Genomic DNA, 5,981 nt, shown 5'->3' with positions numbered 1-5,981 from the left:
TAGGTTTGCTTCGTGTCTATCCACGCATCTGAGCAAAACCATATCAAAATTTCTCTTGTACAGCACTTCTCCACTGAGGTAGAAACTGCCTGACAACCTTCTCAAAGTTTTCTATCTTTCACAGATGCCCCAGGCGGGTAGACCTGGTTCTGGAGGAAATTCTTGATATCAAAGTACCAAGGCTTGTCATCTTTCACTTCTTCAATTGCAAATATGTGAGCGGGTCTGTCCAAGCGCATCACAGTAATATTGGGGACATCATTCCACCATCTGACAACAATCATGGAAGCAAGTGTAGCAAGGGCATCTGCCATCCGATTATCCTCTCGAGGAATATGATAAAATTCAACTTCTGTGAAGAAAGTTGAAATTCTCCTTGCATAATCTCTGTATGGGAATGAGACCTGGTTGATTTGTCTCCCATTCACCTTTGATCTGATTGACAACCAAAGCTGAATCACCATAGACATCAAGATATTTGATTCTTAAGTCAATGCATTCTTCAAGTCCCATAATACAGGCTTCATACTCCGCCATATTATTCGTGCATTTGAAAGTTAGCCTTGCTGTAAATGGAATGTGCGATCCCTGGGGATTAACAATTACTGCCCCAATTCCATTTCCATATTGATTAACAGCGCCATCAAACACCATCGTCCATCTGGAACCAGGTTCTGGACCTTCATCAAGTGTAGGCTCATCGCAATCTTTCATCTTCAAATACAGATTTCCTCGTCAGGGAAGTCATACTGAACAGACTGATGATCTTCAATTGGCTGGTGCGCTAGGTGGTCAGCCAAGATACTACCTTTGATAGCTTTCTGAGCTCGATACTCGATATCATACTCAGACAACACATCTGCCAACGGGCAATCCTCCCAGTTAAAGCAGGCTTCTCGAAGATATACTTAATTGGATCCATTCTGGATATCAACCAAGTTGTATGATTTATCATGTACTGGCGCAAACGCTTAGCTGCCCAAGCTAAAGCACAGCACGTCTTCTCAAGCATAGAGTACCGAGACTCACAATCAGTAAACTTCTTACTGAGGTAGTAGATAGCAAACTCCTTCTTCCCTGATTCATCTTGTTGACCGAGTACACAACCCATCGAGTCTTCAAGAACTGTTAAGTACATAATCAGAGGTCTTCCTTCTACAGGCGGAGACAAAATCGGAGGTTCGGACAGATAATCCTTGATACTGTCGAAAGCTTTCTGGCAATCCTCGGTCCAATCATGAGACTGATCTTTCCGGAGGAGCTTGAATATCGGCGCACATGTGGCAGTCATGTGGGATATAAATCTGGAAATGTAGTTCAAGCGGCCAAGAAAACCTCGGACTTGCTTCTCAGTTTTGGGTGCGGGCATCTCTTGTATTGCTTTGACCTTTGCAGGATCAACCTCAATACCTCTTTCACTTACCACAAAACCCAACAACTTGCCGGAACGGACTCCAAAAGTACATTTGTTCGGATTCAGACGAAGCTTGAACTTCCTCAAACGCTGAAAAAGCTTCAACAAATGCTCAATATGCTCAACTTCCGTTCGGGACTTAGCAATCATATCATCAACATAGACTTCTATCTCCTTGTGCATCATATCATGAAACAAGGTAGTCATAGCTCGTTGATACGTGGCTCCGGCGTTCTTCAAACCGAAGGGCATCACTCGATAACAGAATGTTCCCCAAGGTGTGATGAATGTTGTCTTCTCCATATCCTCTGGTGCCATCTTGATTTGATTATATCCGGAAAATCCGTCCATAAAGGAAAAGACTTTGAATTTAGCTGTATTGTCTACCAACATGTCAATGTGTGGTAGAGGAAAATCATCTTTTGGGCTAGCTTTATTCAAATCTCTGTAATCAACGCACATACGGACTTTTCCGTCCTTCTTAGGAACAGGCACAATATTGGCCACCCATAGAGGATATGTCGAAGTCACCAGAAACCCCGCATCAATTTGCTTCTGAACTTCCTCTTTGATCTTCACTGCCATATCTGGATGAGTTCTTCTGAGCTTCTGCTTCACAGGCACGCACTCAGGCTTCAAAGGCAGGAAATGTTGCACAATATCTGTATCTAAACCCGGCATGTCTTCATAGGACCAAGCAAAGATATCTGAATATTCTCGTAGCAAGCTGATCAAATCTTCCTTAACAGACCCTTCAAGAAGTGCCCCAATCTTCACCAGGCGCTCACAATCTTCAGATCCCAAGTTGACTGTTTCCAAGTCTTCGAGATGCGGCTGAATGATCTTCTCTTCGTGCTCAAGGAGACGGGTGATCTCATCAGGAATCTCTTCAACATCATCTTCCTCTGCCTCAAATACAGGGAATTCAAATTGGGAGATGGCGTTGGATCATTATGTTCAATGGGTTTTAGGATCAACCTGCATAATGATTTTGGTTAAGAAAAAACTCCAGAATTTAAACAAACAAATCATTATGCAGATGAAAGATGTTGCTTTTACAGCTTTTATTTTGTTTTTATGTTTTTTGTGATCACTGATTTCATAAAGAAAAGCAAAAAGTGAAAACAAAGGAAAAACAAATGTTTTGACAATGCAAAATTGAATGAAAATATCATTGTATATATGCTTTGCCAACAATGTCATCACTTCTCCTTTTGGCATGGGAGAAGGGTTTTAAACAAAAGTGAACAATTACTCTGATCTATGGATAACTGTAGGAACATCCACAGCGACCCAATTGTGGCAGACACCACCAGGAATAACAAAATTGTTCAAATCTTCTGCATCTTCTTCTTCAATGATAGCAGCAGCTTCCTCTTCTGCAGGTTGATCAGCATGAATGAATCCTCCACTGGTGAACAGACCTTGCTCATTGAATGCCCCAGAACCAAAGCCAATGCCAGCCCGGGATCGATTATCTTCAAGTTCAAGCACTTTCCCTAATCCAGCGACTGCACCACATTCAATGGCCAGCTTTGCATCACGGTAGGAAGTGAATGAAGGAGACTTCTTCTCGATTGGTTTATCAATAGATAAAGCTTGGAACTGAGTTCCAACTTCATCCTCTGCATCAATGTACGAGAAAGAAGATAGATTACTGACCAGGAGAGCCTTTTCTCCCCCTACTACAACCAATTTCTTGTTTTTCACAAACTTCAACTTTTGGTGTAGGGTGGATGTCACGGCGCCAGCCTCGTGAATCCATGGTCTGCCCAAGAGACAGCTGTATGATGGGTGAATATCCATTACTTGAAAAGTGATCTGGAAATCACTTGGTCCAATCTTGATCGGAGGTCCACTTCCCCAATCACGGTCTTGCGCGACCCATCAAAAGCTTTAACAACAACCCCACTCTGCCTCATAGGAGGACCTTGATATGACAATCGTGAGAGTGTGGATTTTGGCAATACATTAAGGACGATCCAGTGTCCACCAGTACATTGGACATTGCATCAGATTTGCAATTCATTGAGATATGTAAAGCCATGTTGTGGTCTCTTCCCTCCTCAGGGAGATCAGCGTCACAAAAGCTCAGAGTGTTGCAAGCGGTAATGTTTGCAACGATGCTATCAAATTGTTCCAGGGTGACGTCATGATCGACATATGCCAGGTCCAAGACTTTCTGCAGAGACTCCCTATGAGGCTCTGAATTCAGCAACAAGAAAGAATGGAAATCTTGGAGGGCGTGTGTAGAAGCTGGTCTACAATATTGTACTCACTCTTCTGATGAGCCTCAGCATCTCATCAGATTCTTCATCAACAATGCCACTCGGGCCATCTGAAGAAACAGGAGTCTTTTGTACAGACGAGGAGGTTTTGGCAACATCAAGTGCCGGATTCTGAACATTCACAGCAGTCCCTACAGGACGCTCAACAGATTCAGAAGCAACAGCCTTAGCAGGCGCAGAAAAGACACGACCACTGCGGGTCAATCCACTAACATCAGCGATAGTGGTCACGGAAGTGGAAGGCAAAGGTACTTCACCCCATCCTGGACAGCAACAGGATTGTACCGGAATGGTACAGCTCGATCAGATGAAAGGCACAGGGCCTGCCGGTTTGATAATCAAAGAAGGTGAAGCCTTAGGCTTGTTGCTATTGTAGCGAATAACAACGGGCTCTGGAAGCTTGAACACCGGGGAGATAACACTCACTCGGGCTCAACAACATCAACATTGCGATTCTGGAGAATCTCAATGGTACCTTCATTCAACATCATCTGCAATCCTTGCGAACTTGGTCGCAACCCAAGCGATTACAGAACAGACGCGACACTGGTCATGGTTATGCTTCAAATACTGTGCTGACACAGCATCTTATGTAATCCAACCAATGACTGCCGGATATGACTGACATACTTCACCTTTGTACTTCCCAAGGTCTTCCTGGATCATATTCACAGATTTCCCATGCGAAGGCAATGGGTTCCTGGTGACATTCGGTTAGAGTCTTCAAAACTCAAATTCCACTTCTCATAAGGTCTTGAACCTTATTCTTCAGCGGGAAACAGTTCTCAACGTTGTGGCCCGGAGCACCGGAATGGTAGGCACAATGCTGGTCTGGTTTGTACCACCATTGTGGATTGGCAGGAATAGCAGGAGGATCCCTGGGCGAAACCAACTTCCTCTCCAACAAGGAGGGATAAAGCTCTGTATATGTCATTGGAATCGGGTCAAAGCTGACCTTCTTCCTATCATAGTTCACATTCGCTTGGTTGGTTGTACTTCCACGAGGCTGGTAAGCCTGTTGCTGTGGACGCTGTTGTTGCTGGTATTGTGGTTGTGGATATTGCTGCTGATGCTGATACTGCTGAGCATTATCCTTGAATACAGGTGCCACACTGGCCACCTGATGCTGATGTCTGGAATGACGTGCAGGCTTCCTCTGAACAGAGGGTCTTCGATGTTTCGGCTGAGACTGCACAGCATGAGCTTCACCTTCTTTCCTCTTAAACGCTCCATACCGTTTAGAGGAAGAACCATCATCTTTTGTTAACCGTCCTTCGCGGACACCTTCTTCAAGACGCATCCCCATGTTCACCATCTCGGTGAAATCAGAGGGAGCGCTGGCCACCATTCTCTCATAGTAAAATGACCCAAGAGTCTTCAGAAAGATCTTGGTCATCTCTTTCTCTTCTAATGGTGGAGTAATTTGAGCTGCCAGCTCACGCCATCTCTGGGCGTACTCCTTGAACGTCTCTTTGTCCTTTTGTGACATAGATCTGAGTTGATCTCTGTCAGGCGCCATGTCAACGTTGTATTTATATTGCTTGACGAAAGCTTCGCCAAGATCATTGAAAGAGCGGATGTTGGCACTGTCCAAACTCATGTACCACGGAGAGCAGCACCAGACAAACTGTCTTGAAAGTAGTGGATCAAGAGTTGATCGTTGTCGGTCTGCGTGGACATCTTTCTGGCATACAACCAAGTGTGCCAAAGGACAAGTGTTCCCTTTATACTTCTCAAAGTCTGGGACCTTGAATTTGACTGGTATTTTCACACCGGGAACTAGACAAAGTTCGGCTGCTGACTTGCCGAAGAGATCTTTGCCTCTAAGAGTTCTCAATTCCTTTCTCAGCTCGAGGAATTGATCGTTCATTGCATCCATTTTCTCATGTACATCTGAGCCCTCAGACGCTTCAGAGTGATAAATGGTGTCGTCTACCCTCGGCATGGTATGCACGACAGGAGGTACTGGTATAGGGACCGGGCTAGATGCCGGCATTTGAGCGAATGTAGGAGCTGGCCGATCAGGCATGAAGCCAGGAGGCATCCCCCAAGGAAAACCGGGAGGCATGGCATTTGGCTGCTGGGCACTAACAGGCACCGATGTAGTAGCTATCTCAGATATAACCGTCCGCTGAACCGGAGTTGCTGGCTGTTGAGGAGCAGGCTGATTCTGGGCAGCAAGAAGTTGCTCCATCAGAGCGCCAAGTCTGGCGACTTCATCCCTCAAGCTCTGGTTCTCTTGTTCCAACTGCTCCATAATCCTTGCAGAGTTGACCCTT

Source organism: Lathyrus oleraceus, chromosome 6, assembly GCF_024323335.1.
Source record: "Lathyrus oleraceus cultivar Zhongwan6 chromosome 6, CAAS_Psat_ZW6_1.0, whole genome shotgun sequence".
Taxonomy (NCBI): domain Eukaryota; kingdom Viridiplantae; phylum Streptophyta; class Magnoliopsida; order Fabales; family Fabaceae; genus Lathyrus; species Lathyrus oleraceus.
Note: the sequence above shows the minus strand (reverse complement) of the source record.